General features: G+C 50.2%; 2 protein-coding genes across 3 annotated transcripts in view; one reads left to right on the top strand and one right to left on the bottom strand.

The window, feature by feature from the left end:
- AFTPH (aftiphilin) overlaps nucleotides 1-23,455 on the bottom strand; it is a 202,522-nt gene that overhangs the window by 88,725 nt on the left and 90,342 nt on the right. The gene's annotated exons all lie outside the window — the stretch shown is intronic.
- Nucleotides 1-23,455, top strand: part of SERTAD2 (SERTA domain containing 2) — a 51,696-nt gene that overhangs the window by 14,658 nt on the left and 13,583 nt on the right. For both annotated transcript variants that reach the window (XM_077315676.1, XM_077315685.1), the window contains exon 2: nucleotides 9,097-9,224. The gene's annotated coding sequence lies outside the window, so the exon portion shown is untranslated. The remainder of the gene's footprint in view (nucleotides 1-9,096; nucleotides 9,225-23,455) is intronic.

Here is a 23,455-nt window from a genome sequence, read left to right as displayed (position 1 = left end):
GAAATGTTGAAATTAAATAAGTTTTTTGGACTTTGAATCCTGGTGGGACTTGGCGATCGCTCAGAATCACAGCCAGTCTCCAGATGACAAAGTGCAGCTTCCAAGGGCAGGCCTTAGGGCAGGGGTGGCCGCCTAGCAGCTCGCCCAGGTGTCCATGGACTACAGTTACCATGAGCCCCTGCCACCCTGTGGGCCTAACGTTTGGCATTGTTTGGGAGTGAAAACATCCTCAGCTGAAGTTCTGTGCAGGAAGTTTTCTGGATTCTATTTGGAAAAGTTTGCAAAGACAGAGAGGAGCTCTTCAGAAGAGAGTTTACTGCTGGGTTTCTTCCCTGCTTCCAAAGCTGGCTGGAGATTTTTTTTGGGGGGGGGGCGGGGAGGGCACCTGCCACAAAATCCCCCCCCCCCAAGCAGCCCTTTTCTCCAAGGGAAACCGATCTCTGTTGCCTGGAGATCAGCTATAATAGCGGGCGATCTTCAGCCACCCCCTGGAGGTTGGCATCCCTGCCACAAACCCATGTTCCCAAATGATCTCCAGATGGCGAGAGTGAAGACTCCCTGGACAGAGCGGCCAGTTTGGAGGTGACTTCAGGGGGTCCCCAGCAGCAGCAGCAGCAGCAGCAGGCCTGCCGCGAAATGGCTGCCGCAGGAGGCTGAGCCACGCACAGAACGGCTGTGCAGCTTCCCTTCCGCACGCGGGGAAGAGTTTACTGGGATGGCAGCTGCTGCTGAGGCAGCCTGAAAAGCAAAATCTGTGCTGCCAATCATCTCTCCAGTGCTGAGCAAAGGACGTCTCATTCCCCCTAACGCCACCAGTACCCAAAATTAATGCCTTCTCCCCCCCCCCCTCCAGTGGTTCGTAGCTCCTTGCAGAGCTCGGATGGGCTCTCCCCTAAAATGAGAGCAATCTATAAATGAGGTTTCCAAAGAAGCCATTTCAGCTCTCCTGCCCTCGTATCAGGTTAGCCTACCTGTCCAGTTTTGTTGTGAAGATTGGAAGATAATATGCGGGGAAAGCTTTGGACATTTAAAAACTGTTATAATGATCAACAGGAATTGGCGATGGTTGGGAGAAACGGATTTTCTTTTTTCCTGCCCCGTTTGCGTCTGCGACTCAACGAAGGCTGTGCTCAGAGTCGTTTCTGAAGTGAGGAGGGTTAGTTCTGTGAAGAGCAGTGCTTGTGTTTTGCATGTAAAAGTTTTGGCCTGACAGATGCATGCCGCAGCGCATCTGACGAAGGGAGACTCGGACCCACGAGGGCTTACAATAATAAATATAAAGCAGCACATTAAATAAACCCTTCCATATGATAAGAAATGGTCTTGCAAGGATGCTTTCTCATTGGCTGAATTAATGCAGTTGCAGTCCACTCCAGCGACTCCTGCAGGGTGGATTTTGCACATTGCAATCCCATGGCAAAGTGCACAGAAAGGGTGTCATTGAGTGTGTGTGAAGGGGCTCTGGGGTCTTCCCTTGGAACCTCTGGGCTCTTGTTTGATTCTGGAAACTCATTATAGTCTCTTCCAGGGTGCTAATTTTGGTGTAATCATTTTGCAGCTGAACAAGGCAATTTCCCATTTTTTATTATTAATATATATATTTAATTAAAATGTTTTTTGTAAAAAAGAACCAGAAAAATCAAGAAGGGGGAAAACCCCTCAAATCTGGTAACTAATAAAAAAGGAAAAAATATACAGTAGAAACAAAACTTTAAAAAGGCCCCAATCCACTGATTTACCCGAAATGGGCATGTCTCTCCCCTGTGTTGCAATACAAGTCTCTTGGCCAGGGGTAGTCAAACTGTGGCCCTCCAGATGTCCATGGACTACAATTCCCATGAGACCCTGCCAGCATTTGCTGGCAGAGGCTCATGGGAATTGTAGTCCATGGACATCTGGAAGGCCACAGTTTGACTACCCCTTGACTGTAGTTAGGACATGGAGGGCGCGCTGTCACTGGTCATCGGTTAGCCTCCAGAAGATGGGCAGATACTTTCAGAGTCCATAAGCATGCTCAGAAATCAGTACAGAACTGATACAGTAAGTTCTCAACCTCTGACTGCTTTGGTTCAGCCCAGGCTAGGCAAAAAAAAATGGGTTCCCTTTTGCTGCAATGATGGTTCACGGCTGTCCCGTTCCCCAAGTGCATTTCCTGAGAGAAGTAACTTCTTTTTTTATTGCAAGAATTTGGCTAAGTGTTACAGTCCTGGCCCAGCATACTCACTGGCTTAGTTTCTAGTGTGCGTTTTTTAAAGGCTAATTTTGATGCTACCAAGAGTGTCGTGGTTAAGAGTGGCAGGCTCTAATCTGGAGAGCCAGGTTTGGATCTCCACTCCTCCACCTGCAGTCAGCGGGGTGACCTTGAGCCAGTCACAGCTCCCTCAGAGCTCTCTGAACCCCACCTGCCTCACAGGGTGTCTGTTGTGGGGAGAGGAAGGGAAAGTGATTGTCAGCCGCTCTGAGACTCCTCCGGGTAGTGAAAAGCAGGGGACAAACAAAACAGCTATTCTTCATTTGAATTCCTGCCCCCCCTCCCCAGGGAATTTTATTAAGGGTCTGCAGTGTGGATTGGGGGGGGGTTAATAACAAAGTATCTTTGGGGAAAAGATTTTATAGCAAGGTTGAAAATACAGACTCCAGCTGAGTAATTATAAATACCTGGAGGGAGGGAGAAAAAACACAGAGGGGGGCTGGGGGGGGGGTCTGGTTTCCCCCTGTGCTTCAGAAACTGTCATTATGGGTTACGTAATGCAGATCTCAGGAGGATCGGGAGTTCGGAGAGTCTGGTGCTTCTCAATGCACCTGTCTGCATTAAATGCGCATGCGATGGTCAGGGGTGGCATTTTGTTCAAGCAGCTGAAGGGGATTCGGTGGCACCATCAGTTCACTAGCAAAACTGCAGGGTGGGGGGGGGGTGAGAGATTACAGAGTTTTTATACATGGTGCACATCCAACATCGTCCTTAAAGCAAGCAAGAAACTTTGAAGGACTTCAGTCCGTGTGGGGCTTGTGCTGCCATCTTTCAGGCCTTGCAGGGCTATTTGGCACTGACAGTATTTGCTGGCGTATAAGACCACTTTTCCCCCCTGAAAAACATGCCCCAAGTGGGGGGGTCGTCCTATACGCCCGTGCACTTCAGTTGGGGTAGACAGAGCTGCCCATAGTGGCCCATAGTCTGTATTTTGAGTGGAAATGTTGGGGGGTCGTCTTATACGCCGGCAAATACGGTAATTTGCGCTCGGGCCACTCCGTCTTGCCACGTTTCGTCTCTTCGTTTTTGCTTTGCTTTTCTGCACGGTGCAGCAGTCTCAGTTTAAATCTTCACCTGCGCCTCTGTCAACAGTCACCTTTCCCCTCCGCGGAGAAGACCTCTTTAGCTGTGGACTTTTGTGCCAAGATGCTTGCTTTATTTATTTATTTAATTTTATTTCTATGCCGCCCTTCCATATGGCTCAGGACGGTTTACGTACAACATGGGGGACACATGGAACGAATTAATATATAACATAAACCAATACAACAACAACAATAATCTAAATAACACAATTTCAGTTATCCTAAACAACAATATAACAGGAACAGGAACTTAGCTAAGGCCCTTAAAGAGGCCAGACTGGTTCAGGCCACGGAGGTGGCGGGGGGGGGGGGTCAGAGGTGGGGGGACCTGTGGTCGGTCTCAGGCAAACGCCTGGTGGAGGAGCTCCCTTTTGCAGGCCCCGCGGAACTGTGGGAGTTCGGACAGGGCCCTGATCGCAAGAATGGTCACTTCATCGGGATCCCCCATTTCTCTGACGGCCTGGAGGAAGGGCTGTGTTACTCCGTCCCAGGGATGGAGATGACAGGCGTGGACATTGTCATTTTGTTTTCCTGCTACCTGATTGCATATGCATCGTGGGCTGGGTCAAGGGGCTAGTTAGGGCGAGTGAGTGCGATTCCGTGCACAGTTAGTCTGACCATGGCCTGGATGGCGCAGTCCTTGGATGGGGGACTACCTAGCAAGGCCAGAGTTGCTACGCAGAGGCAGGCAAGGGGAAGCCGCCTCTGGAGGTCTCTGGGTTTGCCCTGCCTGACAGCATTTCCCACCCCGACCCTACTCGGTGGCCTTGAAGTAACTCTGCATGGGGCAGGGCTGTTGGAGGATTTGCCCTGCCCCACTGCTTCACCCCAGAGGCTTGCACCCTGCGTAAAAATACTGTGGAGGATAAGGCACCGTCGGGAGGCTCCGTTGAGCTACTGTGTAGGAAAGGCTAGGTGACTTTTAGAAGAAAGAAAGTCAGGCCAGCTGTTCGGAGAGGTGGTGGTTGTCGAAGTCCGCCTCTCCTGTGAAAAGGCCAGCTTGGCAGAGTGGGCTTGGCCAGCTAGGATGAGGTGTAAATTGGCTTTTAAGAACAGCAGAATGATTTTGCAGTTGCTTCCAGCTCAGAACACACCCCTTGTGTACTCATCAAGGGACCATGAGTCGCTTCTGACCTGTGACGACCCTGTAAATGCACAGCCCCCGTAACATCCTGCTCTGGACAGCCTTGCCCACGTCTGGCAAATGGAGGGCTGGCCCTTCCTGGATAGGGAGAGGAATGGGAAGGTGACTGTAAGCTGCTTTGAGCCTCCTTCGGGTAGGGAAAAGCGGCATATAAGAACCAACTCTTCTTCTTCTTCTTCTAGGTTCAATCCGTCCCCTGGGGTCTGGCTCTTTTCTTGCTGTCTTTGACTTTTCCTAGTCTTATTGTCTTTGCCCGTTACTCTGGCCTTCACATAACGAACAACAGCCTTGGTTAAGTCACTTTAGCTTTTAGGGCAGGGGTAGTCAAACTGCAGCCCTCCAGATGTCCGTGGACTACATTTCCCATGAGCCCCTGCCAGCGAATGCTGGCAGGGGCTCATGGGAATTGTAGTCCACGGACATCTGGAGGGCTGTAGTTTGACTACCCCTGTTCTAGGGAGAGTTCAGGCTTGATTTGATCTGGAATCTGCTTCCACAGATAGATGAAGAGGGGTTGGCCGTATTTGTCTGTGGCAGCAGAAAAGGACCTCCTTAAAGGCAGGGGAGGAACTTCAGATCTCCTTCGGGTATTTGAAGAACTGAGCAGTGACTCCCAGAAGCTCTTACCGTGCCCCAGATGTTGTCGGTCTTTAGGGTGCTCCTGGGCTCTTGCTCTTCCCCACGGCCGCAGCAGCACTGATTCCACCGCTTCCGTTCCGGTCGTGGGCTTCAGTAGGCAGCTGCCAGGTAGAAAATGGTGTCAAAGGGGCCCTCGGTGTGGGTTTGACTTTCAAAACAGTGACCTGCAGTCGTTTGCTGTTCTCACGCAGAATGTCTTACATCCACGTGTTGTGTGTTGGCAGACTGAGAGGGAGATTTTGTGGAAGCTCTTTGCATGTTTCATTTCTTCCTTATCTTGGAAGTTATGCGTTCTTCTTCTTCTTCTTCTTCTTCTTCTTCTTCTTCATTTTATTTTAATGTATAGTCCTCCCTTCTTTGTAAGCAGTCTTGAGATGGTTTACAACACATTGTTGTTGTTAGGTGCGAAGTCGTGTCCGACCCATTGCGACCTCATGGACAATGATCCTCCAGGCCTTCCTGTCCTCTGCCATTCCCCGGAGTCCATTTAAGTTTGCACCGACTGCTTCAGTGACTCCATCCAGCCACCTCATTCTCTGTCGTCCCCTTCTTCTTTTGCCCTCGATCGCTCCCAGCCTTAGGCTCTTTCTTCTCATCAGCTGGCCAAAGTATTTGAGTTTCATCTTCAGGATCTGGCCTTCTAAGGAGTAGTCAGGGCTGATCTCCTCGAGGACTGACCGGTTTGTTCGCCTTGCAGTCCAAGGGACTCGCAAGAGTCTTCTCCAGCACCAGAGTTCAAAAGCCTCAATTCTTTGACGCTCGGCCTTCCTTATGGTCCAACTTTCACAGCCATACATTGCAACTGGGAAGACCATAGCCTTGACTAGACGCACTTTGTTGGCAGGGTGATGTCTCTGCTTTTTAGGATGCTGTCTAGATTTGCCATAGCTTTCCTACCCAGGAGCAAGCGTGTTTTAATTTCTTTGCTGCAGTCCCCGTCTGCAGTGATCTTGGAGCCCAGGAAAATAAAATCTGTCACTATCTCCATTTCTTCCCCATCTATTTGCCAGGAATTGAGAGGGCCGGATAACATGATCTTCGTTTTCTTGATGTTGAGTTTCAAGCCAACTTTTGCACTCTCCTCCTTCACCCGCATCAAGAGGCTCTTTAGTTCCTCTTCACTTTCTGCCATTAGAGTGGTATCATCTGCATATCTGAGGTTGTTGATATTTCTCCCTGCAATCTTGATCCCAATTTGTGACTCGTCTAATCCCGCCTTTCTCATGATGTGCTCCGCATACAAGTTAAATAGGCAAGGCGACAATATACAGCCTTGCCGAACTCCTTTCTCAATTTTGAACCAATCAGTGATTCCATGTTCAGTTCTCACTGTTGCTTCTTGACCTGCATATAAGTTTCTCAAGAGAAAAATAAGATGTTCTGGTATTTCCATCTCTTTAAGAACTTGCCACAATTTGTTGTGCTCCACACAATCAAAGGCTTTAGCATAGTCAATGAAGCAGAAGTAGACGTTCTTCTGGTACTCCCTAGCTTTCTCCATGATCCAGCGTAGAAGAAGAAGAAGAAGAAGAAGAAGAAGAGTTGGTTCTTATATGCCGCTTTTCCCTACCCGAAGGAGGCTCAAAGCGGCTTACAGTCGCCTTCCCATTCCTCTCCCCACAACAGACACCCTGTGGGGTGGGTGAGGCTGAGAGAGCCCTGATATCACTGCTCAATCAGAACAGTTTTATCAGTGCCGTGGCGAGCCCAAGGTCACCCAGCTGGTTGCATGTGGGGGAGCGCAGAATCGAACCTGGCATGCCAGATTAGAAGTCCGCACTCCTAACCACTACACCAAACTGGCTCTCGTATGTTGGCAATTTGATCTCTAGTTCCTCTGCCTCTTGGAAATCCTGCCTGTACTTCTGGAAGTTCTCGGTCCACATATTGCTGGAACCTAGCTTGTAAAATTTTGAGCATAACTTTGCTAGCATGAGAAATGAGTGCAATGGTGCGGTAGTTTACAACACATAACTAGAGCTAAACACCTATAAAAACATAACACCTTGAAAACTCACACATTTGCTCTTTCCAACATAGCTCCACTGGCCATTCTGTTCAGAAACTATTCAGAGGCTGTGATGAGAGATGCAGGGAGTGGCTGGCATATGTTGCAACCCACCATGAGTCAGTATCCTGAGAGTGGTGGATAAGAAATTTAATAATAATAACAACAACAACAACTGGGAGGAGGAGGCATGAGATGAGGAAAAGCAGAGGGTCCCATAGTAGGGTTGGGCGGCCAGCGCCGGGAGAGACCGGCCGCTTTGGGCACTGAAGCGCCCACCCCCATCCCATAGTTTTTCCTCTGTTTATCCTGGCCGCAACTGTGGGCATGGTGGAAGAACACCGTTTGACAGGCCCAGCGGAACTTCAGTAGTTTGTCAGGCCCCGGATCTCAGTTAGAGCTCGATCCACCAGGCAGGAGGCAGGGCCAAGGGAGCCCCCACTCTGGTTGAGGGTGGCCAGGGATCACCAGCAGATTAGTAAAGGTAAAGGTAAAGGTATCCCCTGTGCAAGCACCGGGTCACGTCTGACCCTTGGGGTGACGCCCTCTAGCGTTTTCATGGCAGACTCAATATGGGGTGGTTTGCCAGTGCCTTCCCCAGTCATTACCGTTTACCCCCCAGCAAGCTGGGTACTCATTTTACCGACCTCGGAAGGATGGAAGGCTGAGTCAACCTTGAGCCGGTTGCTGGGATCGAACTCCCAGCCTCATGGGCAGAGCTTCAGATAGCATGTCGCTGCCTTACCACTCTGCGCCACAAGAGGCTCTTTTAGCAGATTAGTACATATGTGCAAATTGTAATGTTCTCCAGGGAGCATGTAGGGCGAGGTGGTCCTGTAGGGACACGGGGCCCAGTCCATGAAAGGCCTTGGACAGGGGTAGTCAAACTGCGGCCCTCCAGATGTCTGTGGACTACAATTCCCAGGAACCCCTGCCAGCATTCGCTGGCAGGGGGTCCTGGGAATTGTAGTCCACGGACATCTGGAGGGCCGCAGTTGGCTACCCCTGGCCTTGCAGGTTAATACCAACTCCTTGAAATTAATCTGGAACTCCACGGGCAACCAGTGCAGCTGATGGAGGGCAGGTTGAATGTGGCCCCTCCAGGGTGTCCCTTTGAGGGCCCACAAAGTTGCATTCTGTACTAGTTGCAACTTTTGGATCATAGCCAAGGGTAGGCCCAAGGAGAGCAAGTTACAGTAATCTAGCCTAGAGGTGAGTGTCACAGGCATCACCATGGCTAGGTCTTCCAAGGACAGAGTGGGCACTAGTAGCTTTGCCTGGCACAGATGGCAAAAGGCCTGGCGAGCTACATTCGTGACCTGAGCGTCCTTAGTAAGGGAGTCAGTTCAGGCTCCGCATTTTGAAATCTCTTGGTTCTCTCAGCCTGGCAAGAACCAGTAAAGCTTCCTTGGTTTCCCAGTGCCGTTTCCGATCGTTTAACAAGCAAAAACGTGGGGGCTCTGATTTCAACTATAGATGTGAGTCTCTCGTTATTATTATAAACACGCTTAATAATCGATTTATCTTTTTCATTAGCAAGACTCGGTCCTCCGTTCAGAAGATAAGTTAATGAGGCCATAATTGATTCGAAAGGATAACATTTAGCGGAGGGCTTCTCGACTGTGGGCGCTGTCCGGGAAGCAAGAAAGCACGCCTACCCTAAGCCCCCAACAGGTCTAGAAACTTCTCCTGCCAGACCTAATTACAATTATTTTATAGTTATCTCCTGCCCTTCCCTAGTCAACTCCGGGTGGGTAACATTACAGAACAGAACGACCGTGAATATAAGACAGATGCCCCCAAACGAGAGCCAGCCTGGTTGAGTGGTTAGAGCCTGGGAGACAAACCTTGAAGCTTGTTGGTGACCCAGTTGTGGCCTACCTCACAGGGTTACTGTGAGGAAGAAACAGAGGTGAGAACAATTTTTGTTTTGTTTCTTCATGTCATTTATGGTCTGCCTTTCTCACAGGGACTGAAGGTGGATGGCCTCCAGGAAAATGCGACGCTCGGTAACCAGTGAGTTAAGATACTAGCTGTCTGGAACTACCTGAAAGAACAATGTAATTCTCTTTGGCCCCCGTTGGGGAGAACAGTGGGGTAAGTAAACGACATCATAAAATATTCACTGAAAGTTTTTCTTGTTGGACGTAATTGCATATGAATTTAAGACAATCTCTATAGCTGTTTTTTTTAATGGATTTGTCATTTGTTTGGGGGGTTTTGCCATCAAGTTACAACCATAGAGCTTTCAAGACATAAAGTTGGAAGGGGCCATCCAGGCCCTCTAGCCCCACCCTCAAGCATCCAGGAGAAGGATCTGTCCAGTTGCTGCTCGAAGGCCACCAGTGAGGGGGAGCTCACCACCTCCTGAGGCAGCCCATTCCTCTGCAGAACTACTCTGGCTGTGAAATCCCCCCCCTCATATTTAGCTGGTATCATTCTACACATAGGTTAAACCTGTTGCTGCATGTCCTCCTCTCCTCTGCTGCCCACAGGAACCTTTCCCTGCCCTCCTCCAAGTGACAACCTTCAGATCCTTCAAGAGAGCCCTCCTGTCCCCTCTCAGCCTCCTCTTCTCCAGGCTGAACCTTCCAAAATTGCTCAGCCTCTCCTCCTAGGGCTTGGTCCCCAGGCCCCGGATCGTCCCCCTGGCTCTCCTCTGCCCCCTCTCCATTTGGTCCTTTTTGAAGTGAGGCCTCCAGAGCTGCACGCAGGACTCCGGGTGGGGTCTGAGAATTGCAGTGTGCAGCAAAGGGGCTGTGCCCACGCAGGAGTTTGCCATGGCCCGCCTCTGTATAGGAACCCCGGATTTCGCTGAGGGTCTCCCATCCAAGCACAACCCCTCCTGTCTCTGTCAAGATGGAGTAAATGCTGTAATTTAATAGAAGCTGCCTGAATGATAGCTGTGTTGAACCTGCTCGGTTGCGAGACAAACAGGTCGGGGAGCTGCCTTTCGGTTGCAATGGGGCCTTCCGTAGCCTGTGGTTTTAAACCCTTGGGGGAAGTAATGCGGGGGAGGGGGGCATTTGTGCGCACGTCTCCCCCCCTTTCCCTTTCCCTCTCCGGCACGGCGCCTGGCCATTAATAAGCAGCGAGCTCCGGCTTTGCCCCCTGGGCCTCAAATAGTACAGCATGCGTCCAGAGAGAGCAGCGAGGAACAGTAGTATCGGGTTACAGTTTCAAAATATCGCCGGAGCACGTTAGCTGGCGTGTGCGATTGACTTGGCGGCGTATAATTGCGTGGCTTATTTGTGAAGGGGAAGCCTCCCCCCTGCCCCTCCCCTCCATTAATCTCCCTGCTGCCACTGCAGTCTCCACGACTCTTGGCTTTTGCATTGTGTGTGTTTCTGCAAAGCTGAGCTTCTGCAAAGTGCCGCTGGACCTCCGCTCTGCACTTTATGCCCATCGAGATCGGGTCTGAGTGGAACCTCTCTTGGCGCCTTTCTTTTCAGTGGGCAGCTGGCTTTTAAAAAAGATCTTGAGAGGACCAGCCTGCTGCAGGGCTTCTTGGTGCAAGCGGGCAGAACATAGCGCCTGCCGTTCCCCCCCCCCCCCCAGGAGCTTCCATGCAGCTCCAGCATTCGCACTTGGCTGCTTGAGGAGGGCCAGTCGTCAAGGGCATTTTCCCACCACTCTGGGCAGGCAGAATGTGACTCTCAGCCCTCAAAGTATGTCAGAAGCGAAGATTTGTTGTTAGCAGTGCACAAACGGCAATCACAAACCCTTTCAGAGCAGAGCCTGAGTCATCTTTCAGCCCAACAAAGTTTAATTCTGGGGATGAGCTTCCATGTGCATGCACGTCCTCAGGTAAGTTGAGCAGGCAGCACCAGCCACGACAGAGAGAGAGAGAGAGAGAGCAGCTATTCCCAGCCAGGGCTCTGTGGACCCCTGGGGGTCTGCAGGAGCTCGGAAGTGGCACGGTATGGGGCAGCCTGGCCTGTCTTCTCAGCTCCTGCTCTTCTTTCCGGCCCACGTGAGACAACATGGTCATAGGAGCAGTAAAAGCTGGGAGAGAGAGCAAAAGGAGGCCTAAGGTAGTGGTGTCACTTCTGTGGGGGTGGCAGGGGCCGTGGCCAGCTGACCTCTTCCGGGGCCCTGAAATTCTGAAAAATTATCTCAGGGGCTCCTCCATGGTCAAAAGGGTGAAAAAGGCTGCTATAGAGAGAGATTATACAGGCTTAAGAAAGAGATATTGCTAAGTCACTCACTTCTCACCTCAGTTTGTTAGCTCCTTGGTTATCTGCATGTTGCTCTGCTGGCATTCACGGGTTTGACCAACTGCTTTAGTCCAGTCAGAGCCGTCCGCACTGCTCAGGTCCTTCTGCATCCTGGCCACAACTGGCCCCCTCCCCCCTTCCTGCATAAGGCTTGGCAAAGTCTGTTCCAAGGAATCTGAATGAACTGTGCATGCGCATGAAGGCGGATGTGCAGTATTAGCCTTTGTGGTTCTTAAAGGTGCCCTGGATTCGATCAGGGGTCCGTGACCCACCTGAATCTATACTATTAGAGAAAAGCCCCGGTTCGCCGGGAGCCTCACAGTCCCAAGCAGTAGACACTGCAGGGTTGGACAGACTGTGGGTCCGGGGATGTCCGTGGACTACAAGGCCCATGCTGTCTGGAGAGCCACAGTTTGGCCACCCCTGATATGCTCTCCAGAAACAAAATGCTGGCAAACCGTTCTGAAGAAGTGAGCGGTGACTCATGGAAGTTCCTGTCCTGCCACAAATTTTGGTAGGGGCTCCTGAGCACTTTCTCCTTTCTATTCTGGAGTACTTTATTCTGTGGATAGTGTCAAAAGAAGTAATTTTTTAACGGGAGGGTAGTTGTCTGAGAGTCTCATTTATCCCGCTATTGTAAGGATGGTTCCTTCTGAAAACCATGCTCCATGTGAGCATTTGATCCTAGGGTTGTACGCTTCGGTGTGGTTCAGCTGCCTTGGCGATCACCAAAGCCCGAGGTGGCCAGCAGTGTGGTGTGGAGAGGAGGGGGGGGTGGCGGTGAACCAGCCAGTAGCTGCTCTGCATGCCGCCACCACCCCTTCCCTCCGCGCCACTGGCCTCCTACGCACCAATTCAGACATCGGTGATCGCCGAGGCAGCCAAACTGTGCTGAAGTGCAGGCCCCTATTGGATACTGTTTGGAGCCTTCAGGCACCTTTGGAATTCTGACAAGGCACGGTTGACCCAGTTACAAAATGGCTGCCGCAGGAGGCGGAGCCGACTACAGAGTGACATTTTACTTACAGTCACAAGATCCCTACAATACGGTTGCAGCTGCTGCCAAAGCGATGTTTTTAAAAAACTGCATAGCCAGCTAATCGCCAGTGGGCAGGCAGAAGCCTTGCTGGTGGAAGGCCCACACGGGCACTCCCACATTCTAAAAATACTTGGCTGGTGCCCTGGTGCCTGTGAGGACCATGTTTGGGACGCCTGACACAGATGAACTATTATTAAGTAGCTGACAGCCTGTCAGTTTTCCACCTTTCCAAAAACCAGGTATCAGGCGTTTGGCAAATGAAGCGGGTTAATTAAAAACCACCAGATTCCCTCCCGCCCTTAGGCTTGGAGCATTCCTGGTTTTGGATAGATAAATAGCTGCCGGTGGGGGGGGAGGGGGGCATTCTGGCTCTGTAAACTTCAGCCGAGACGGCCTAGTCCTCCTCTGCAAGTTTCAAAAAGAGCCTTGGGGATTGTGCACACCGTGGGCCAGTGCAAAACGTGCTTTGTGGATCCAGAACCTGTCTCCCTCGCTCTTGCAAGCGTTCGGTTTGATTAACTTCCTTTCGGACGCTGTCCACCAATCGTCCACGTGCGGCGCAAAATGGGGGAGAATAGGTTTGTGTTAAAAATGTAAACCAGACGATCTTTCCAATGTGTGGTTTTTGGCAGTGCTGGAATCTCTGCAGCGAGCACTAAACAAGCCTTTGTTCTCCGCCTGCCTCGCCATCCCCCCAGAACTGAAAAGGAGCCAATTTTGATGTAATCCAAAATAATGGATCCTTAATAAATAACAAAATTCCCTTGCTGAGGGAAAAGAAGGCCGTGGTTGATGTAGAATTGGGCCTCTGCAGTCAGGGGAAAGTCACTGAAAGCAGCGGGGGGGGGGTGGTTTTTGTGAGCATTTATTGCAGGATTAGAGGGGGGGAACTAACTTAATGTTGTCTTCTCCCCCTGCCTGACTTTTTCCTAAGTTGTATGTAGAATAGTAATATGGAGCTCAGCAGAGCAAACGGTAAGGAATTTTTGTCAAATTGGAGTTCTAGTTGCCTATGGACGTGTCCTTCAAGCTCTCTGTGGTTTGGGACCAGGGTATCTGAAGAACCCTCTCCACCCAGACAGGAAACAGGACCCCGGGGAGAGGCCCTTCTGAGCAGCCGGTCAAACTGTGTTATGGATCTACTCCTGCAATGCTGTCTTGAAATGCCCTAAGCTGTATGGGAAGCCGGCATAGGAATCTGGTAGGTAGGTAGGTAGGTAGGTGGATGGAGAGAGAGAGAGAGAGAGAGAGAGAGTTTGTCTGTGGGGCCCACAAGAGAAGGCCTTTTCAGTGACAGCCCCGTGGTGATGGAACAAGAAGAAAAAGAGTTGGGATTTACACCCTGCTTTTCATTGGCCGAAGGAGTCCCAAAGTGGCTTCCCATCGCCTTCCCTTCCTCTCCCCACAACAGCCGCCCTGTGAGGGAGGTGGGGCTGAAAGAGCTCTGAGAGAGACAGCTCTGTGAGAACAGGACTGTGACTAGCCCATGCTGGCTGCCTGTGGGGGAGGAGTGGGGAATCCAACTCAGCTTGGCAGATGAGAAGCCCCCCAGGGGGGTGTGCCCGGTGCCCTCACTTGTGATCTTTAGAAGGCCGCAGAAGATGGCTTGCGTTAGGACTGCCTTGGATTACAGCCGCTCTAAGTAACGCTTTTAAATGTTGGGGCTTTTTTTGTATTTTTATGTAATCCATTTTTGGTATTTTATTTACATTATATCGGCCACTTTGAGCTCTGTCAGGTGGCTAATAAATGTCCTAAATAAATATCTGTTCTTGGTAAGTCTGCTGTGGGAAAGCCGTCATAACGTTGGCCAGGAGTTTGCACTCTGGGCCTGCTTGGCCAGTGCCACCTTGGGCTTCCGTGATCGCCCAAGCGGCCAAGCAGGCGACCCTCCTCTTGAGCCCTTCACCTGGTCCTCACGCTGTCCCGGCCTCATCAGATCTGGTCAGCCCTGGCCAGGACTGGGGTGGGAGACCCCCAGGGAAGCCCACGGTTGCTACGCAGAGGCAGATGCCGTGGCCAAGCATCTTTGCAACGTGTCTGGATTGAGCACATCAGCGCTTCTGGTGGAAACCAACTCCCACTAAGCTCACGGTTTATGATTTCCACACTCCCTCCTTCTAGGCTAAGCCTCCCAGGGAAGGGGGCCAGGGACTGGTGAGGCTGCCTTATCCTAGAGTTGATCCCTGCCGGTATTCTCTACTCAGGCCGGCGGCAGGTCTCCAGGATCGCAGGCAGGAGAGGCCTTTCCCATCCCCCGCTACCTGGTCCTTTCAGCTGGAGATGCCGGGGATTGAACCTGGAACTATCTGCATGCCAGGCAGGTGCTCTGCCACAGAGCCAGAGAAAAGCAACCTGTTTGGGGAAGGTGCAAAAGAGGTGATGACGTAGAATAATGCAGCGCTGGGGTGATCACTGGTGATGACCAGAGAAGCTTGTATCTCGCTGGGAAAGCTTGCGAGTGCAAAAGAAGAACCAGGTAGTCGTGGGAGGTAACCAGCAGCACGTGTGAACGCAGTGGGTTGCAGGCAGCAGCCAGTGTGCTAAATGCTGTAGCACATGAGCATGCGCTAGATGTGGTACTTGTGGAGCAATACTGTGCCGGCCTTTATAGGCACCTTTGCACTGGCAACTGCAATACCGGGGCGGGGGGTTCCTTTTAATTTTACCTAATCCATGTCGTTTATAAGCCTAAAGGAAACTTCTGAGTTGAGTAGTGTCTTAGAGAGCAAGAAGCAGCTTCCTGTCATCAGGCACAAGTAACTTCGACCCTCAAAACCTCACCCCTGCAGCTCCAACAAGTATTTAATGCATGACTGGATGCAAATCTACAGGCAGTTCTGCACTTGTTAAATGTCGTGAAATGCTGACCTTACGTAGTCATTATATTCCGGCCCCTCCGCATGACGTCGCCAACATCCAGTGTCTGGGCAGGAGCCGGCCGGCTACATCCTCCATTTTAAAGCGCTCGTTGGGGAATCGCATAAAGTGGATTCCCCAACCGATTTAGCATGAGCTACCGGAGACCAACCAGCAGGCGACCAGCAGAGGGAAGGTGTGGAGGCTCAAACGCGCTTAAAGACTCCTGCCTCGTGCTGCTGGTGCCCCGCCTCCCTCGCCCTTGTTCCCGGCGACAGGAATTTCTTTTAAAAAATGGCTAACATCCTGGAGCAATGAATAGGTGGACAAGCGTGCAGGCGATGCCAGAAATAAAAGGTTTTTTTTTTCAAAATTGTAACACGGAACGTGCCTCTCTAAAGTTTCTTCCCCTCTCCCCAAATCAGAAACCAGATTAATTTTTTAAAGTATCAAAGAACTCATGATCCCATAAGCCGGCTGCAACCTCCAATTAAAAGCGCTTGTTGGGGAATGGCATAAAGTGGATCCCCCAACCTATTTAGCGCCAGCTAAGGGAGAGCAACCAGCAGGCCCCCATCAGAGAAAGGCATGGAGGCTCAGATCTTATAAAGGCGCCTGCCTCCTCCCAGCTTCGCACCCGCCTCCCTCCCCCTTGTTACCAGGGATGAGAATTTCTTCTTAAAAAGCTCTAACTTCCTGGAGCAACAAATAGCGTGCAGGCGATGCCAGAAATAAAAATTTCCCCCCAAAAGTTGTAACACAAAGCATGCCACTCTAAAGTCCCCCCCTCAAAAAAAATCAGGAATAAGATTAATTTTTTTAAGTATCAAGACTCGTGATTCCATAAGGGGTGGCATTAAAAAAGCACTATGCATCTATGGTAAGATGCATAGGCATTTAAATGGAGAACAATGAATTTTTTAAAAATTTTAGTGGGCATTGCGGGAGCTTTAAAACAAGGAGAAAGGGGATTGGCTGCCTGGATTGATAGGCAGAAGAGAGTGACTTATAAACCGCATTGCTCTCTTCCGCCATTTCCAGCAGCCAATGAGGAGGGTGAGAATCATGAAAAGGTGGCAGACCAAAGTGACACAGCAAAAAGGTGAGGAGCGGCTTGGAGGCGCAATAATATTTAGCGCTACGCCATTCAGCTGGTGTAACGCTATTTTTAGTGATATGTGGAAATACCCTACGTATTCCACTGAAGACCAACACAGCCAGCCTCTGAAGCGATCTTCATTATGGAAACAAATGGTGGGTTTAACTCTAATTTTGCCTGGCTGAGCAGCTTCGTTCACTTCCTTAAAAAATGATGTGGGTTTGAATCTGCGCTCCACCACATGCAACCAGCTGGGTGACTTTGGGCTCGTCATGGCCATGCTAAAGCAGTTCTGACCAAGCCTCACCTCATAGGGGGTCTGTTGTGGGGAGAGGAAAGGGAAGGCGACTGTAAGCCTCTTTGAGACTCCTTCAGGCAGAGAAAAACAGCATATAAGAACCAACTCTTCTTCTTCAGTAATCTCAGGGCTCTCTCAACCTCCCCTCCCTCACAGGGTGTCTGTTTTGGGGGGAGGAAGGGGATTGTAAGCCACTTCAAGACTCCTTTGGATGAGAAAAGCAGCATATAAAAACCAGCTCTCCTTCTTCTTCTTCAGTAATCTCAGGGCTCTCTCAACCTCCCCTCCCTCACAGGGAGTCTTGTAGGGAGAGGAAAGGGAAGGCGACTGTAAGCCGCTTTGAGACTCCTTTGGGTAGAGAAAAGTGGCATATAAGAACCAACTCTTCTTCTAATTGGATTGTCCTCTGATGCCTGTTGGTCAGAAAGCTACATTTGAGCGGAGAGCTTTGAGACGGGGGCCAGCTTGGATCATAATGGGCCCTAGGCCTCAACTGTGACCTGCTTATTTGCAGATGGACCCACACCTGAGCCTTTGATGGCATGACTGTTAGGTTGTGCAGTCTAATATAAATCTTAGATGTCTTCGATCAGCCTTTCTCGTCTTTTTTACCGTTGAGAAACCCCCGAAGTATCCTTCAGGCTTCGAGAAACCCCAGAAGTAGCTCAATCATGTGGAATATGGCTGGGAAGGAGAGCTGTGGACACGCCCACCCAGGGCCCTCCCCTTCCCACCCACTCTAGGCATATCATTGGCCATTCTGGGAGGGGGGCAGGTCGACAGGACCATATATGGTCGTATCACCCGGTAAATGTTTAACCAATTTTTAAAATATATTACAGGCCCATCAAGACACCCCAGGGTTTCACGAAAGCCTGTGTTAGATAATTAAGCTCCATTGCTTGCTTTCTGCTTTGCATAATTTTAGAAATGTGTGTTGCAGATAGATGAACTTATATTTTTGAGAATTATCCCAATAAAACTATCATCATAACAAATAAAATGGTGACGAAGATATCTCCCGAATCCCAGCAGAGAATGGTGCATCGTTTTTACACCCCCCTGGACTGGGATGATTGTGTTTGTTTGGGATAAGGCTCAGGCAAGAGTTTTTACCACCTTACGGAGTCCAGGAGCACCTTTAAGACCAACAAGGATTTATTCAGGGCGTGAGCTTTTGAGTGCAAGCACTCTTCCTTAGACCTGGCACTCGAAAGCTCACGCCTTGACTAAATCTTGGTTGGTCTTAAAGGTGCTACTGGACTCTGATTTTAATGTGCTACTTCAGACCAACACGGCGACCCATTTTTATCCACCTTGCAGAAAATTGTCCCCCCCCCCCCCCCGCTGACCCTGGGTGGGATCTGGAGATTTCCCAAAATGACAATTGATCCCCAGACTCGAGAGATCAGCTCCCCTGGAGAACATGGCTGCTTTGAAGGGCTGATTGTAAATTGTAAATTCTCAGCCCCAAGCCCTCTGCAGAAAGTAACAGGAGGCTGTTTGAGCGTCTGGCGTAGCAGAGACCGGTTGCTGCAGCACACTCTTGCCTTGTGATTGTGGTTAGAGCCGTTTGTGCTTTGGAGACGGGACAATGCTCGCCTCTGCCCTGCAGAACTCAAGGGCTGGAGGTTGGGGGAAAGAAAGGGAAAGAATGTCTGGTTGTGTTTTTTGGCCAGACGGTCTTGCTGCAGCTGTTGCTTCCCCTAATACTTCACCCACAAGCCCCTCTCCCAACTTGTAGGGACCAGTTGCTGCTGGGGAGCTGCTGGTGCTGTAGAACCGTCTGGTAGATGTGCAGAATTGCCCCTGGGAATAAGAGTGTGCAGACACCTGCTAAATATTGCCGTTTTGGTACACTTCAGTCACTGTTTGCAAGTAGGTTTTGCGGTTTCACACAGTAAAATCCACTTGCAATGTGCGCTGAAAGTGAATTGGGTTATTTAAGCAGGGGGAGTCCAACTGCGGCCCTCCAGATGTCCATGGACTACAATTCCCAGGAGCCCCTGCCAGCATTCGCAGTTTGACTACCCCTGATTTAGGGTGTGTGAAAGCACCCTAAATCTTTAAAGCAGTTGGGGAAATCAAACAGCACTATAGTTAAGGCATGATTCAGAAGTGGCTTCCTAGATGAACTCTGAAGGATGGAATTAGATGTCAAGGCTTCCCTCAGTGGGAAGGTTTCCTGCACTTGAGGAAGGAGGGTTGGTGTTTATACCCCACTTTTCACTGCCTGAAGGAATCTCAAAGTGACCTTCCCTTCCTCTCCCCAAAGCAGACTCTCTGTGAGGCAGATTAGGCTGAGAGAGCTTCTGATAGGACTATAGGAGAACAGTTCTATCAGGACTAGCCCAAAGTCACCCAGCAGGCTGCATGTGGAGGAGTGGGGAATCAAACCTGGCTCACCATATTAGAAGCTGTTGCTCTTAACACCCAGCTGGAACATGCTCAAAACCAGGGGTCCCCAACGGTGTCAGAGAGCCTGCTTACACCTTTCTGGGTGCCCACCTAATGGTTTTAGAAAGTGGGTGGGGCTTCTGATTAATTATGCAGAATTTGTAAGACGTTGCTACAACACAAGGATTTTCTCTGTGTGAGATCATTGAAACAAAATGCAAATCCAGGCACACCTCTAAGAATAGGGGGCCAAGCCCGTTGGGCATTAGATTGGGGGGGTGGAGTGGAAGAACTCTGTGGACAGCCCTCCCCCCCCCCTCATCTGCAGCCTCCAAGCCTCGGTGGGAAGTGAAGGAGGAGGGGGTAGTTGGGTGGGGGACGGAAGGCGATTGGCTGGTTGCTGGACAGACAGGCAAGTTGGTTGGAGGAGCAGGTGCTCAGGGGCAGGGCAGACACGCTCCTCCTCCAAGGCCTTGCCAGAAATATTTTATGTGGAACAGATAAGCTTCCGTGTGCATTTCCACTTCTTTAGAAAGGGAAATTACTAGTCTATACATGCAGGTAAGCAGTTAGTGCGCCAGAAAAATATTTCTTGAATAATATGCCCATGTGAGACTAGGACGGGGAGATCCCTGTTCTGCTCCGCGCCTGCATGTGTGCAGCCTCTGGCACTCCGATGCCCGTGCCTCCCCTCCTCGCGGCACAGCACTGGCTGTGTGAGGGGCGAATGGCCGCTTCGGGCACCAAAGCGCCCAACTCTAGCCCAAACTGTGCCCTCTTGGCTCCTGCCAAAGTAGCCATGCCTCAGTTTGCGAGACTTTTCTGGACCGCTGGTTTCATCTGTTTCTCTTTTGTTGCAGGCCCTCTTCAGTCCCTTAATGTTGCACTAAATTTTCAGTATTTATTTAAAATATATTCATTGGCTACCTTTCTCTCCTTTGGAACTCAATTGCGACCTACCTGCAATTAAAACTCACGGAGATGTCCCTGTGGAAGGGAAAAAATGAAAGACTTCCCTTGATAGTGCATTTTTCATTGCTGGGATTCCGTTGTGAAACTCTACCTGTTGTGCATTGTTTGTGATATTATTTTGCACAGAAGATGAGGTACTGGAGCATTCTCTCATCCCCTTTTCCTAGGTATTCTTAAAATTGCACGCCTGCAGTGGGATTTCCTCTGCGTTTGTGGCGGCAGCCATATTGTGGTTATGCTCACCACCCTGTTATGCTCACCACACATTCAGAAAAGTCCAGTGGCACTTTAGCAAGTAACACAATTGACTCCAGCAAAAGTATTTGTGAGTCTGAGCACAGCACCTCAAATGCTTGGAGGAGAGAGGCGATTAACTCTTTCCCCACCAGCTGCTTCCTTTCCGATCACAGTTGTCCCAGCAGCTTTTCACACCAATGTGTGTGTGTGTGGGGGGGGAGATAACAGGGGAGGTGTGGGTCACAGTTTTCACCCAATTCAAAAAAACAACAACCAACAAACCTTGGAAGAGCAGACTGCACCTGTCTCTCACACACCTCAATCCTTTTGGCCATTGGGAAGGATATGCAAAACAAACACAAAAACCACGTGTAAAAATCTGGAGGTGCGTAGTATGGATTATTTGTGTTTTCATTATTTATACTTTTATTCCCCCCCCCCCCTTTCACTCTTGGACAGGCTTAGGAGGGCAGAAATTGTGTTCTTTCTCGCTTTATTTTACAACCCTCCAGTTGCACCAACTGTTTTCTCTTTTTTTTACAGCTTTATTTTCACAAGCTGAAATTATAATAACAAAACCTCTTGAAGGTTATTTTGCACCTGTTTATTGGCCCACTCGTCTTGCGGTTTTATTTGATTCAGATCGTGGCAGAAGAGGCATATTCAGTCTTGATGTCACAATAATGCCCTCTGGTCCAGCAAGGAACTCCGGGTTTCCTCTTCGCCTGTGAGGATGGGGATGCCCACATACAGAGTTAACACCTTTGTGAGCACAGCAGGGAGCCTCACTTTCCTGGTCTGTTCTGCTGATCTGTGTGCAGTTGTGAAGGGACAGTTTTGTCTTCCTTTGCAACTGACTGGTATCCCTCCAATCGAATTTAGAGGATTAGTGCCTCTGGATGTGGAGGTTCCCTTCAGTCACCATGGCTAGTTGCCATGAATCTGTCTATTCCCCTGTGCCTGTAGCTATCATTACATCCTCTGGCAGCAAATTCCATGTGCTACTTTAGTGGGGAAAGAAATCCAGGAATGGGTAGGTCACACCTCAGTTCATATTCTTCCATTCTATCCTACGGGAGGACGGGGGCACCCACTTCAGGAGCCTCTAAAAGCCGACCCTGTGAACCAATCCTTTTGAAATTCAGAGGAGAGTCAGGGAAGAGCTTCCCAGAGCTATTCTGAAATGTTGGAGGCTGTACTTCAAACCCCCACTATTCCAGGCCCCTGGAAAGGCGTAAAAGCCAAAATTCCCATTTTAGTCAATGTTGCCATTGACTTACATGGAAGCTGAAGGTGCTGAATCTGGCCTTGCACAAGCCTGCTGATTTTTTTGTTTTTTTTTTGGGGGGGGGGGCTTTAGAGAGGCATGCTTTGTGCTTAAACTGTGGGGAATTTTTTTTTTTTTTTTGCTTTGCCTGCATGATTGATCGCCTGTTTGTTGCTCTAGGCAGTTTGCTTTTAAAAAATAAAAAAGCCTCATCCCCAGGAGTAGGGAGAGGGAGGCGAGTGCGAAGCGGGGACTGGAGGCGGAGATGGCGCTTCTTCGGCTCCGCACATTTCCTTGCCGTCCGGCCTGCTGGTCGCTCTCCTGTAGCTCGTGCTTTTTCGGCTGGGGAATCTGCTTTATGCGATTCCCCAGAGAGCGCTTCAAAATGGAGGCTGGAGCTCCCGGTTTGCTGCTGGGGCACTGGATGCTGACGGCGTCGTGCAAAATGCCAAAAATACGGCCTTTGTAGAAGGCAAGCATTTCACTCTATTAATGGTGTGCAGAATGCCTCCAGTATTTCATTCTAGTCCCGTCTCTCAGCAGCACATCTGACCAAAATGTATTTGGTTTTGTGTTTTTTGACCCACCAGAGACATAAAGCACCAAATGATACAACAAACACTCTTTATTTTGTATTTCCTTTTTCTCTGCCAGGGACGCAAGGTGGCTTTACAGCATGAGCAGGAATAAAATGCCACCTTTGGAATGGAGGGTCCTTCCCAAGCAGGGTTTGGCAAGGCTTCCGCATCCGTTGTTGAAAGCGGGAAGAGCGAAGGGTCTCCTGGGCCCGCCAAAGCCCTCGGGTGCCCCCCAGGTAGACCCCTGGGTCCCTGCCATTGGAAGGGGACTGGGGGAATATATTGTGGAGGGAGAGAAGACAGGCTAAAGTGTAATTGGAGCATAGTTTGGCAGGGATGTCCCTGTGCACCAAGGGAAGAGGAAGAGCATGAAGGTCTCTCAGAGTTCACTCTGTGGACGCTCATTCTTCCCAAACTTCTTTAGTGTGTGTCTGGAATCTTTCTTGTCTCTGCTGGTTGGGATCGAAGTGTTAGGCAGACGTGTAGCTGAAGCCGGTCCAGATCCCACACAGGAAGGCCTGGACAGCAGACTCCCTGGAACCATCCCTTGACTCAGGGGTGCTGAGACCTTCCCCAGGCCCCGTTTCCCACAAAGTAAATGTAGGGTTCTACCCTGAATCGGGCCGTAGGGCCATGGGGGTCAGAACTGCCTGCTCACAGGCAATGGCTCTGTGTGGGGGTCACAGGTCACGGGTCCCCAGCATGGCCCCCTGGGGCACCTGCCCAGACCTTTCCTGGTGCCTACCTGGGGTTTTTAGAAAGTGGGTGGGCCTAAGTGGGGTTCTTGCCTAGCAGGGCTTCCGATTGGCTGTTGGAGATCTGTGTAGATTACAATAGCATTGATTCAGTGTCACTTTCCTTTGTTCCCACTCTGTTTTCCAGTTTTTTTCCACCCCCCCCCTCCCTGCACTTGGGCTTCTTCGGTTTGTGTGTGGCTCTGCACTCACCACCCTGTGTCAGAATGCCATATTTACCCACAGGTTCAAATGGGTTGGGGGACCCTGTTCTGGGTAGTGGTTTTTCATGTCACCCAGTTAGTTCTTTTAACAGGACATGTCGGGGATTGAACCTGGGACCTTCTGCATGCCAAGGAGAGGCTCTGCCACTGAGCCCTGACCCCTCAGCAAGGAAAGCAGAGTACAAACACCTCAATAATGACATCTCAGTTGCTCTCAGCTGCAGTCTCATCTTGGCCAGTAGCTTTAAAAAAATATTCTTCCTCCTCCTGAAATATATGGAGAAATAGTATTGACTGATTCAAATGTGGAATTTGCTGCCAGAGGATATAGGAATAAACTGGTCTGACCCAGCAGGGCTCTTCTGATGTTTTTACAAGATTGGTTTGTAAGACTGACCAAGTTACGG

Source organism: Paroedura picta, chromosome 1, assembly GCF_049243985.1.
Source record: "Paroedura picta isolate Pp20150507F chromosome 1, Ppicta_v3.0, whole genome shotgun sequence".
NCBI lineage: Eukaryota > Metazoa > Chordata > Lepidosauria > Squamata > Gekkonidae > Paroedura > Paroedura picta.
The sequence above is the reverse complement of the archived record's forward strand: the minus strand, read 5'-3'. Positions and strand labels throughout refer to the sequence as shown.